General features: G+C 43.8%; 1 pseudogene; it reads left to right on the forward strand.

Moving 5' to 3' along the window:
* Nucleotides 1–9,999: 9,999 nt before the first annotated feature.
* LOC131765204 (archaemetzincin-2-like) lies at nucleotides 10,000–11,729 on the forward strand (annotated as a pseudogene).
* Nucleotides 11,730–14,110: the final 2,381 nt, after the last annotated feature.

A 14,110-nucleotide genomic window follows, 5' to 3' on the forward strand; every position in this document is an offset into this window, starting at 1 on the left:
TGCCTTTATATCTCTGCCAACCACAGGTGATAGTGGCTAACTCTTGTTTATATCCACACTGTAAAGGGCCAGATAGAAAATGGTTTGGGCTCTTTGCACCATCCAGTCTCTTACCAACTACTCGGTCCTGCTGTTACAAGTGTGAAGTAGCCACGGACAATATGAATGGGCATAGCTGTGTTCCACTAAGACCTTATCCATAGGAACAACTTGTGAGCAGGACTCCGGTTTTGCCAGGGGGCTGATTCCGGAGGCTTTAAGAGGATAGATCAGCAGGACCAAGTGGTCTCTTGGTTTGGAGGGTGGACTTGCATCTCTTCCTTGGAAAGGTTTACAAGAAAGATGGATTCTTGGGTGCTGGAGCTTGGGCAGCGTGCTACTCCCAGGCCTCTGTATGTTAAACTTGGTTTTATGCTATGCTGCTCCTTTCCTAAGAGTGTCACTACAAATTCCAAGCTTCCAGAAAAAGTATTGACACTTCTCTTTTGTGGACGAGGGTTTCCTTTCTGAAGCACTTTCCTATGTAAATTATTTTCCGGGGGCCAATTTTCGATGTGTGGAGCGGGGTGTCTTTCCACACCAACAAGCAGTTCTTGAGACACCACCTGCATGTCCTACAGTTCAACTTCAATCCTGACACTATCTACCTGGAGACGGCATCAGATCCCACAGGCCCACAAGACTGCCACCCCCCATTCCCCACCCCCATCCCCAGATTATCACCAGTGTTTCTGACCGACTGGCTATAGATTGGAGGTTCCAATGCCCACCTCCTTGGACTTCGGACATCAGCTGTTACCTGTACATCTGACTGACTGGCTATAAATCAGAGGTTCCACGACCCTCTCCTTGGGTTTAATAATTTGCTAGAGAGGCTTACAGAACTCAGAGAAGCATATTACTTACTAGATTACTGGTTTATTATGAAAGAATGTAACTCAGGAATGGACAGATGGAAGAGATGAATAACACAAGATACGGGGAAAAGATGTGGAGCTTCCATGCCCTCTCCAGGTGCATCTCTCTTCCCCAATCTGCATGGGTTCACCAACCCGGAAGTGATCCAAATACCATACAGTTGGGATTTTTATGGAGGTTTCATCACACCTGAACGATCCACCAATAACTCTATTTTCAGCCCTTCTCCCTTCTCAAGAGAATGGGAGGCAGGGCTGAAAATTCCAATCTTCTAATAATGGTTTGGTCCTTCCATCCAGGAGCCATGTAGGAGTCCACCCAGCAGGGTCTCCTCATTAGAACACAATTCACTGCTATCACCCAGGAAATTACAAGAGTTTCAGGAGCTCTGTGTCAAAAATGGGGAACAGAGACCAACATATATTTTCTATTATCTCACACCATATGTTAGTTAATTTGGACCTGCCAGATTACAAGCTCTTTGAAGTTAAAGATTACGTTTTATTCATTTTTCTGTTCCCTACAGGGCTTACCTAGCACCAGCCAGCGCATGTAGTAGTTTCTCAACAGATGCTTTTTGAAATGAGTTGAGTTGAATTAAATCATCACAATGATTTGGTAATACTGGGAGCTTAGAGATTGTTATTCCCATTGTACAGAAGATAAAACAGAGGCTCAGAGAGTTAAGTGACTGTTTATCTAGAGGTTTTTGCAGAGTAAGAATTTGGATCCTGTTTTTGAGCCCCTCTGCCTCTTGGGCAGGACAGACTCCTCCCCTCCTGAGCTCATTCAAGAGCCCCACGGAGGCAACTGCTGCCGATTTTCCTTTGTCTATTTGAATTCTGTGATTTTATAATCTTCTAAACATTGAACATACCTTCCCCCTGCCCCCTCCCATTGCTCTGAAGTGAAACCTTGGGGGAATGAGTCATTCTGTAAAAGCCAAGATGTCTAGGTGATGGAGTCTATCCCTTTAACCCTCAGAGAGTTTTAAAAGGTTTATATAGAAATCTTCCTGACAGGCACTGCTCTTGTCTGTCTTCTCCATCAGAGAACCCAACAAGAATTTATCTCTTTGTGCTAAAACAAGGACCTTGATTACAGACACCAGTGGCTGAGCTGTGGGATAACTCCAGATGCCCTCATGACATCAAGACATATGAAGTAGCAGATGACCTGCGCTTCTCTGAGGATATATATATATATATATATATATATATATAGACACACAGTTGTTTCTGCCTTCCCAGAGTGGGTCCCTACAAAGGGAAATGGGCTCTAAGTGAGGATCAACAAAATGTATGAGCTTTAGTGACTTCTATGGTGACACTTCAGAGTCATTTAAAAATATGTTCTGTTTCTTAGCTGTGCTCTGGGCAGGTGAGGTTGCCAGGTAGCTGAGTAATGGAGAGGTGTCTGTACAGAGGTAAGCGGTGGATCCCATTTCCAGAGGCCGGCCCTCTGAAGTGCAGTTGTTTGGAGCTGGGGAGGTGCTTGAAAGGTCGGCAGCACAGTGATTACTGAGGGACCCTGGGCGGTCAAGTCCTAAAAGTCCATCTTTAGGGCTTCATTCTTATGTTGAACTTTCCCTCTGTCCTCCAGACACTAACAAGTAATTCATTCACATTCTCATTTCTCTCCCTGTCCCCCCTCTCTCTCCCTCTCCATTTCTCAATCTCTCTTTCTCTCTTATTCTCAAAATTCTAAAGGTAAAATAACACAAAATCATAAAGGAACAAAGGGTGTACAGTAAAAAGTAAGTCTTCCTCCCACGCTTAAGCTGCAGAACTGTTCCAGGTGTGACTTGTGTCCAGTTTCTAGATGTACATGTGCTTTTATTTTTACACAAATGATAAAACATCATACGCGCTGTTCAGTACCTTATTTTCATTTTCACTTTAAACAATACATATTTGAAACCAGTTCATATTGATACTGAAAGAACTTTCTTTTTCTTGTAATGGATGCATTTTCATTACATGGAAGTACTCTTGTTCATTTAACCAGCCTCCTGGTGACCTTATTCCTTCTACAGTTGCAAATGGCATTACAGATGGCATTAAAACAAATAGCCTGTGCGTGTACAGGCACACCAGTAAGAATAAATTCTTAGAAGTGAAATTTCTGCCTACAGGGTATGAGAACTTTAATGTTGGATAGATATTTACGCTCTCCATTTAAAAACACAGTGTTCAGTATGCTGCCGAGGTGGGCAGACAGAACTCTGTAGGAACACAGCCTCAGGAGAATGTGTCTTCTACTAGGTGGAGGCAACCTACACAAACCTTCCTTTTCTTGACAGTTTGGACTACTATACAATAGGCCTTCAACAAAAGTGTGGAAATCACTGAAATGATGAGTGCCAAAGAAATCCTAAGTGTTTTGTCTGTAGGAGAGGAGCAGACCAGAACTCGTCAGCTCCAGTCCCAGCCTGACCCTGCCTCTAGCCCTCTTACCTGTTCCACTTGCCCCCAAGTCTTCAATTTTCTCCGTCTGCTCCCCTCCTGGCTTCACTTCCTTCCCCTCCCAGCTTAGCCCCTGGGTATCATTTCAACCACTTAATGCCTCCAACTCTTATCATTTTCCCCTTCCATGCCACGTGCTCTTAAACGCCCCAACATTTGTACCCTCTCCCTCCCCTTCCACTAGGTTAGCCAGCAATGCTAGAGAAATCCTACCCTTGGGGAGATCAGAGATTTGAGATTGCCAGGCTCAGCTGGGACAATGGCATGGCCTCACAGTCCTTCCACTTGTTTCTCACCAGTTCTTCCTTCCATTGTCCTCCTTCTCGTGTCTCAGTGTCCACCATGCTGACCACAGGCCAGCTGGGCTCCAAGTTTCCCTCTTTCTCCTTAAGGACCCTCTCCCTTATTCCTTTCTTGTATATCTTCAACTACTTCCCCTTTGTTCATTCTTTTTTTTTTTTTCTAGAAAACTTATGTTCACTCTTTCTTCACAGTTCACAAACCTGGCATCTAGTAGATGCTCAATAAATCTCTTTATAAAATCAAATTTATTCTGGTATAATTTACAAATGAAATGGGCATTTCAAGTATATAACTCATTGAATTCTGATAAATGCATAATCCCATGTCATCACTACCCCAGTCAAGGTAGAGAACTTTATCACCCTGGAAAGTTATTCCCTGCCTCTTTGTGGTCAATCTATGACCACTCCCTCCAGATAATTACTGATATGATTTCAATCATCTGGCTTAATTTTGCCTCTTTTAGACTTTCATAGAAATGGAATTGTGCAATATGTCCTCTTTTGTCTCTCACTTCTTTTACTCAACATAATGTTTCTGAGATTTACCCATGTTGTCGCTTGAATTAACATTTTGGTCCTTTTTAATGTTGAATAATATTCCATTTTATGGACATGCCACAGTTTTTTTTTAATCTGTTTATCTGTTGGAGGACAGCTGGTTGTTTCCAGATTTTAGCTCATAGGAATAAAGTAGCTATGAACATTTGGTCACAAATTTGGATAAATAAGGACTTCCCTGGTGGTTCAGTAGTTAAGACTCCGTGCTCCCAAAGCAGGGGGCCTGGGTTCAGTCCCTGGTCAGGGAACTAGATCCTGTATGCTGCAACTAAGAGCCCACATGCTGCAACTAAAGATCCTGCATGTCACAATGAAGATCCCACATGCGGCAATGAAGATCCCATGTGCCGCAACTAAGACTTGGTGCAACTAAATAAATAAATAAATAAATTTGGATAAATTTCATTTATTTTGGGTAAATCCCTAGGAGTGGAATTGTTGGATCATAGAGTAGATATATGTTTAACTGTATAAGAAACTTCCAAGCTGTTTTCCAAAGTGGTTATACCATTTTACATTCCCACGAGCAGTTATGAGAATTCCAGTTGCTCTACATCTTTGCTAACAAGTGTTACTGTCAGTTTTTTAAGTTTTAGTCATTCTAGTGGTGAAATTATATACATCATTTGGTTTTAATTTGCATTTCTCTGATGATTAATGACACAACATAGCTTTTCACATGCTTATGGCCATTTGTATATCTCTCTTTGTGAAGTGTTTGTTCAAGTTCTTTCACTATTTATTGTTTTTTAATTGATGTGTAAATTTTTATATAATCTGGATACAAATCCTTTGCAGAATATGAGTTACAAACATAGAGTAGGATCTAGACATATCCTAGCCCATGGCTTGCCTTTTCATTTTCTTTTCTTTTTTTGTTTTCTGGCTGTGCTGTGTGGCATGCCGAGTCCTAATTCCTCGACCAGCAATTGAACCCACACTCCCTGCATTGGGAGCTCAGAGTACCAACCACTGGACCACCAGGGAAGTTCTGCCTTTTCATTTTCTTAATGGTGTCTTCTGATGAACAGGTGTTTTAAATTTTGATGAAGTCCAATTTATCAATCTTTATGGTTATTGCTTTCTGAGTCCAGTCTAAAAAATCTTTGCCTAGCTCAAGTTCATGAAGAGTTTCTCCTGTGCTTTCTTCTTTTTTTTTATAAATTTATTTATTTATTTATTGGCTGTATTGGGTCTTTGTTGCTGCACGCGGGCTTTCTCTAGTTGTGGCTAGCGGGGGTTACTCTTCGCTGCAGTGCGCAGGCTTCTCATTGCAGTGGCTTCTCTTGTTGCGGAGCATGGGCTCTAGGGCGTAGGCTTCAGTAGTTGTGGCATGGGGGCTCAGTAGCTGTGGCGCACGTGCTTAGTTGCTCCGCAGCATGTGGGATCTTCAAGGATCAGGGCTCGAAACTGTCTTCCCTGTATTGGCAGGTGGATTCTTAACCACTGCTCCACCAGGGAAGTCCTCCTATGCTTTCTTCTTGAAGCTTTTGTATTTTAACCTTTTCTCTTTAGGACCATAAACCAGCTCAAATTAATTTTTGTGTGTGGTGGTAAATTTATTCTCCCCCATATGTTTATCCAGTTGTTTCAGTACAATATGTTGAAAAAGTTTCCTTTCCTTATTGAATTTCTTTGGATCCTTTGTCAAAAATCAATTCCTCCAGTAGAGGAAGCTGGAGAGACTTTGCAGGAGGAGGGAGTTTTCTCCTGGTTCCAGTGCTTCTGTTTTTGTTTGTTTGCTCTGTTGCATGTCTGCCAACCTCATGTCCAAAGCACACAGTTCCTCGGCAAGCTTGCAAGACAGGCTCCAGCCGAGTAACTCCTCACTAGAGTCTTCCTAATGTAGACAACATGAATCCCAGGCCTGAGGCCGCCCTACCGGCAACTGGCCCGCAGCACCTCAACTCCCTTGTGCACCCACCTACTAGCCTCAGCCCTGTACCCTAGGTGGTTGCTTCCCATGGCCCTCTTGATATGGACACCATACAACCCAGGCCTCACACTGCCCTGCTGCTAAGCTGGCTCCTGATGCCTTGACTCTCTCTGCATCCCCACCCATCAGACTTTGGCCCACCTCTACCCTGGAAGCAAGTGTTTTCTACTTTCCCACCAACTGTAGACCAGCTCTGACCTGGGCAACCCAGAGAACTTTTCTACCCTTGAGTGGGTTGAAATTAGGTCTGGATCTCTATCTTGGGAAGAGATCTCCCTCCTAAGTTGTTACTTCCTTGGTCCTTCTCCCTCGGCCTTAGGGTATTCTTTAGAGTGCTACCCAACGTTTTTTTCCTTTATAGTTACTCTCCTGTTATAGTTAATAATTCTTTACATGAAACATTTTCTGTTCAAATTACTCTGTGCTTTCTGTCTCCTGATTGGACCCTTGGTTTGTACATTTAATAATTCCATCATCTCTGTCACCTCGAGGTTTATTTCTATTGACTGATTTTCCTCTAAATTATGGTTCACATTTTCCTTCTTTGAATGTCTAATAATATTTTGTTGTATGTTGAACATTGTGTATGAGAGACCAGGATGATGAAGCATTTGAAAATTATGTCATATCAAAATTTTAAAGAAGTAGAGATATTTTTCTGGAGAAGATACAGGCAGGTTACAATGGGTATCTTTCATACTGAAGGGCAGCTGCTTCAGAGGGTAGAACTAAGGCAAGAAAGGAAAGGACAGCAGCACAGGTGTCAGAAGAGATATTAAGAAGAATTCTCTGTGCATCAGAACTTCTGCCTGAACACGTAGTGCTGGTAGTGAAGCAGAGGCTAGGTCACTGTTTATCGGGGATTTGTGCGTATACATGGTCAGAGGAAGGGTTCCAATGCATCTCTGTAGAGCTTTTTGGGAAAAGCATGTGTTTTGAAGTCATATTTGATTGGGGTACTCAGTTTTACCACCCACCAGCAAATTACTTATTTGTGCCTCAGTTTTCTCATCTGTTAAAAAAAAAAAAAAAAGTGCTACCTATCTCTAAGGGCTGTTGTAAGGATTAAAGGGAAAAGCTCTAGCATTCCAGGTCCTTACCTATGACTCTAACTGTAACCCAGCATATTGACGCTTCTACAAATATCTGCTGCTCTCATTCAGTTGCGGCTTTAGGGCCTTTAAGAATTCTTTTACTTGATGGGGTTGGTTACCTATTCCATCTCCCCTCCCCTGACTTCTTAAAACTTCATTGCCTGCCCGACCTCTTCAACATCATAGAAAAACCCCACAAAACTTCTTCACCTTAAGCTCTCACCCAACCCCTTCAATTTCATAGAAGAATTCTTCTAAAGCTTCGTACTTCCTCTACATCCCACTTCTGCACCCCCAAAATGTGCTCTCTGTATATTTCTGTGATTGTATTTACATTCCTTTAACTTTTTAAACTATTTTTAAATTATTAAAGCAATACATGTGTTATAGACTGAATGTGTCCCCTCAAAATTCCCATGTAGAAATCCTAACCTCCAGTGTGATGGCATTAGGAGGTGGGGTCTTTAGGAGGTAATTATGTCATGAGGGTGGAGCCTTCATGAATGGGATTAGTGCCCTTAATAAAAGAGATCACAGGGGGCTGCCTTCCCCCTTCTGCCATGTAAAGGCACACCGAGAAGACAGTCATTTATGAACCAGGAAGCAGGCTTTCACCAGATGCCAAATCTGCTGGTGCCTTCATCTTGGACTTCCCAGCCTCCAAAATGGTGGGAAATAAATTTCTGTTGTTTATAAGCCATCCAGTCTAGGGTGTTCTCTTATAGCAGCTCAAACAGACTAAGATAATATATATATAATTAAAATATCCAAGCAATGAAAAAGGGTACAAGTGAGAAGTAATACTTCTCCTCTTCCCTCACCAGCCTAATGCCATCCCAGAGATAGACATTTTAATTTTCTTGAGTATTTTTCCAAGAAATATTGTATGCATAGGCAAGCATGTGCATGTGTGCACACACACATACACACCACATGCATATTTTTTTGGTTTTACATGATGGGACTCTGCTCTACAAACTGTTGTGTCCAATGCTTTTTCCACTTCGTGGTCCTTGTACATCTCTGCAGATGAGTAAATGAGGTAGTGCCTCATTTTCCAACAGTTGCTTGGTGTTCCTCCATATGGATGTTCCTCCCTAGCTGGATGTTTTAGTTTGGTGTGGTTTGTTGCTTTTCACCACTGAGCTAATTTGTATTTCAATAGTCTGTCTGTGTCCATGTTTTCAATGGAGGAAAGGGCAGGGGCTGCATTTTAGTTTGAGTTTTATATCCAGCACCTGGCACTGTCCTTGGCATGTTGTAAAAGTCATGAACTGGATTCCGTTCCACAGGGTTGCTCCTAGGAAGGCCTAGCCCAAGACCCTTCCCCAAAGGGGTCACCAGCAAAGAAAGCTGGTGACCCCGGACCCTTAATCCTCGCCTCCTCCTCATTCAACTGGCAGGTTAATCCCTTCAGAGGCAGCCGAGACCTCCCTCTCATCTCCTGGATCCTCCGGGTCAGCATGGATATGTGGGCTCAGAAGAGCCTTCTCCCAGGGGCCACAGCCCCTCACTGTGACGTTCAGTAGGGTTTCCCCAAGCCCCTCCTTTGGGGAACCACCGCTCACTGTCCTCTCGAGGCATCATGTCCTCTTGAGAGCCGTGTCCTGCTCCTCCAGCATTGCTCCCCAGCAGGGAGAAACAGTTCATTTTCTCCCTGAATTCCAGCCCCTGGCACAGATAAACGCCTGGGAAGCATTTACTGAAGCTTCCCAGGCCTTTCTAAGCATGAATATTTTACACTTCTGCAGTAAACTAGAGTGTTAGCTCAAGAAGGAATGGTCGGTGCCACGCTGCTGCATGATGGCAAGGAGTTTGGGGTGGGTAGATGATGGGAGAGGATGGGGTTTCTCATTTCTTCCAATCCAAGCAGAAATTAGGTCCTCACTTGAGCACCCAACCTTCCCCTGCAGTGTGAATGGGTGTCTGCCTCCAGGCCAGCAGTATTCCTGCTCAGTGGTCCACCTTCAGGTGCTCCAAAAGATCACCCTGGATGTCTGCTTTGTCATGTTAGTCCATGCCTCTGCTTCTGTCCCACTTGTTGAATGCGAGGGCCGTAACTCTGAGACCTCCACATCCAGCCGTCACACTTTACAGAAGGGGAAATGAGACCAGGGAGATAGAGGGACGGCTCAAGGTCATCCTGCACGGTGGGTGGGAATACATTTAGGGATCCTGACTCACAGCAGGGGGCTTCATCCCATCCACCGATTTCAGCCAGAGAAGATCTGTCAACCTGCCATTGCTGCTGGCTAACTTTCCCTTTCCTGAGCCCAGGATAACGCGAGCAGCTAAAACTTACACAAAGCGTCCTGTACTCCTGGTCCCATTTGAAGAGCTTTACATACATTCATTTTTAAAAATAACTTAACACCCTATGAAGTATACTTTCTATTTTATGGGTGAAGAAACTGAGGACCAGAGAGGTTAAGTAATATACCCAAGATCACACAGTGACAGAGCTGAGATTCAAGGCCAGGCAACATGTCTCCAAAGTCCAAGCTCTTACCTTCTGCACCATACTTCCCCTCAGAATAACAAACTATGTTAGGCTCTGTTCTAAGAGTTTATGTGCACGGGCTCGGGGGCTGCCACGGGCGACAGGCTGTGGTTGATGCCAAGGGTGAGAGGTGAAGACACCCCACACAATTGTTTTCCAACCAGGCCCAGACATGCCTGTCCTTGAAAGGTAAAAACTTCAGTGGGAGCCTTCCTCCCTAAAGATGCAAACAGTACAGCACTCTGAACAGAAACTAAAAACAGCTCTCATCTCAAAGAACCCAGCACTTGTGTCACAGTAGTAGAAGCTAGATGCTGGTGTAACAGCATTTGATGCAAGAAGACTTCCAGCCAGACAGTGATCTCTTTGGACCCATTACTTTGCATTTGCAATCAGATTGGATCACCTCCCATCCTGAGGCTCCCCAAGACTTTAAAGAGTTTTTCCAATGACCCTTACAGAAAGATACCATCTCCTGAGAAATGTAGTATTTATATACAGTGCATTGGATCTCTAGAAAACACCAGAATTATCAGTGAAGAATATATTAAATGGCTCAAGGGCTACTGTAAAGCATTTTTCTATGGCTTGAGAGTAAAGCCCCTAGAACCAGTTCCTATCTCTGCAATGAGGTGTTCCTTTAGAGTCAATATGAACACACAAAACCTACAAGTCGGGCTTTCCTGGTGGCACAGTGATTGAGAGTCCACCTGCCGATGCAGGGGACACGGGTTCGTGCCCCGGTCCGGGAGGATCCCACGTGCCGCGGAGCGGCTGGGCCCATGAGCCATGGCCGCTGGGCCTGCGCGTCTGGAGCCTGTGCTCCGCAACGAGAGAGGCCTCAGCAGTGAGAGGCCCGCGTACCGCAAAATAAAAATAAAAATAAAACCTACAAGTCATGCAGGACACATCCTGAAGTTCTTAAAAGAGAAGGGACCTGAAGATGCCTTCTGTGCTGTGGATGTAACAATGATTGATCTTTACTCAAGAGACTCCTGGAATTTTGTCTTTGGACAGGCTGCTTTTTTTCTTTTAAATGTATTTATTTTATTTTATTTTTGGCTGTGCTGGGTCTTTGTTGCTGCGCACGGGCTTTCTCTAGCTGTGGCCAGCAGGGGCTACTCTTCGTTGCAGTGCGTGGGTTTCTCACTGCGGTGGCTTCTCTTGTTGTGAAGCATGGGCTCTAGGCACGTGGGCTTCAGTAGTTGTGGTGCACAGGCTCAGTAGTTGTGGCTCGCGGGCCTAGCTGCTTTGCAGCATGTGGGATCTTCCCAGACCAGGGCTCGAACTCGTGTCTCCTGCCTTGGCAGGTGGATTCTTAACCACTGTGCCACCAGGGAAGCCCCTGGACAGGCCTCTTTGACAGATGGTGTGGGGATATTTAGTTTTGCCAGGTATGGCAGTGATTTTATATCTCACTCTGTGAAGGCAAAGTGAAGAAGCGCTGCAGAAAATATCTTCCAAGTGGCTTTTCGGTTTTTGCTAACTATTACACTTCTGAAGTGGCATTTTGTTGCTTCAGTCCTATAAGACTTTAACCCATGAGACTGGACACATATTTGGACTTTGACCTGCCCAATGCAAGGCTCCAACCACTTGGAAGAAGCTGGCCAGAGCCTCAACGTTTGCCCTATCTGTTTATGCAAGTTGCAGAGTGCTATTTGCTTCAATAATACAGAAAGATACAAAGTGGATTGATGATGAATCTGACACACCTGGAATTACTCTGAAACTTAGTCATGAGGATAATGGGAATTTGCTGGGAATTCCCTGGCGGTCCAGTGGTTAGGACTCCACGCTTTCACAGCTGAGGACCCAGGGTTCAGTCCCTCGTCGGGGAACTAAGATCCTCCAAGCCAAGCAGTGCAGCCAAAAAAAAAAAAAAATGTGAATTTGCCATAACCAGTGGAAGCCTTTAAAGAATGGAAAGAGTGTTCTTGTAATAAACTATAATGGAAAAGAATCTGAAAAAGAATACACACACACACACACACACACACACATATACACACACACACATACATAACTGAATACTTTGCTGTATACTTCATAAAAAAAGAAAAAAAAAAGAGTGGAAAAAGTGAATAATAAAATGCCTTGCTGTTCTCCCAAAATAAGAACCTTCAATTAGGAGTACTTAAAATAAATACTTGCACATTAAAAAAAGAGTTTATGTGCTATATTCCATTTAATCCTCATTACGGCTCTGTGAAGAAGAAAATACTCTTATTGAACACATTTTATAAGCCTCTCTGAGGCTTCGAGAGGCTGGGTAAACTGATGAAGGTCACTTAACTGGTGGAGTCAGCAATGAAGGGGACCAGAATAAGCCACCCAAAACATGCCACTTTGGCATAAGGATCATTTTGTGCTGAAGGCAATTACAAAGCAGCAGATGCAGAAAAAAAGCTATCTGCCCTCCCCCAGCCGGCTAAAAGCAGGATATTAATTTTCATTTGTAAAATTGTCTCCCTCTTCTATGCCAGGAAGAGGAGGACAAATATTGGACTCAATCACCAGAGACAACTCTAGACTCAGGCCAGACGTGGCATCAAGAGGAATCTACGAAACCAAACCTTACTAAATAAAATACACTCGTCTTCTGTTAGTTTCCTCTGATATATTTACCTTCCTACAGTTTGCCACCCCGAAAAGCCTCAACTCCTTTTCTTTTGTCTTATCCCTTCTCTACAGATTTGTTGTTCTTTGTTAAGATGCCAAATAAGCTCCAAGTTCTTTTTTGGTTTTTCCTTTCTTTTGGGTCCTGCCATGTAGCTTGTAGGATCTTAGTTCCCTGACCAGGGACTGAACCCAGGCCCTAGCAGTGAAAGCGCTGAGTCCTAACCACTGGAGCGACAGGGAATTCCAAGTTCTAAGCAAGTTCTAACCATCCCTTTGAGTTACTCATCACTGAGTTTCTCCCATGCATATTCATGCTGCATGCATTACTAAACTCTGTTTTTCTCTTGTTAAATTGTCTTTTGTCAGTTTGAGTTCCAGGGCTTTAGCTACAGAACCTAAGAGGGTAGAGAAAAAGTTATCTTCCTCCCTTACAGGACTTAACCCAGATCCTCCCTTATACTTTAAATCATCTCTTGATTACTTATAATACCTAATACAATATAAATGTGAATAGTTGATGGCACACAGCAAATTCAAGTTTTGCTTTTTGGAGCTTTCTGGAATTTTTTTTCCATGAATATTTTTGGTCCCCAGTTGGTTGACTCCATGCATGTGGAACCCACTAATACTGAGGACCCACTGTACATAGTAGGTCCTTTTCCCTTCTCTTGAGCAAAGGAAAGGAAACTGAAGGTCAATCTATGGTCGTTGAGAATGACTGTCAGGTCATTTCCTTTGCCATCATGGGAAACCACTGAGGGGGGGGGACCACCAACCTGTTTCTGTGAATATTGATGGTTTTGTGGTTTCTGGACATTTTGAGGCCTTGGCAGCCGACATAGCAGTATCTCAGGTGAGAAGAAACAGAAGGGAGGTGAATTGCTACAGAAAATGGAATAGTCATGGGCTAATAATGTCTGAGTGATTATGCTAGTTGCACCCCACCTGTCTTACACTTTCAACATCAGCAGATCTGTCCACAGCTCCACTTTTCCAAGCAGTGGAACCTGTCTCAGGCCTGAGACAGTCACCTGCCAGATCCTGTGAGGATCCTGCCCAAATCCTGCCAGAATTCAATGTCTGAGCTCTTTGCGCCCAGGAGTGCTTCAGAGAGGTTGAGATTCTCTGAAGGAGGTGTATTGCTAAAACTAGACTATGATAATAGAATCATAATTTCCTTTCTACTTTTACCTAAAATTATACATGGGTCCTACTGGGGGAGAAAATGGGCTACAAAAGGCAGTCAAAAACACTTGCACAGTAACCAATCTTTTAAAGGCATGTATATTTTAAAAAGGTAATTCCTGCAAAACTACTAATTATTTGGAACATTTCACTGCAGAGCAGCTGGGTTTGCTAGAATAACTTACAAGTCCAAAGGAAGCAACAATGAATGGGGCCACCAGAACAGCATGGATGCTCCCTGCTCCAAATCTCAAAGCAGGGGACTGTTCCCAGCCACTCAGAACTCACTTCCTGGCTCATTTTGGAAGCGGCCAGCATTCCAGAACCTACAGGTGAATCACCCCTGATGACATTAGGGAGGTATGGGTGGGGTTTGGCAAGAGGACAGAAGCTGGAGTCCAAAATAGGCTCCAAAGAGGAATTAGCACCTTTACTAAACCAGGAAAACGGAAGGGAGGAAGCCAGGAAAATGAACAGGAAAGGGACCTAGATGCCTTAAGGAATTCTTAGTGCTGTCCTGGGGTGCA

Source organism: Kogia breviceps, chromosome 11 (genome assembly GCF_026419965.1).
Source record: "Kogia breviceps isolate mKogBre1 chromosome 11, mKogBre1 haplotype 1, whole genome shotgun sequence".
In the NCBI taxonomy this organism is placed as follows: Eukaryota; Metazoa; Chordata; class Mammalia; order Artiodactyla; family Physeteridae; genus Kogia; species Kogia breviceps.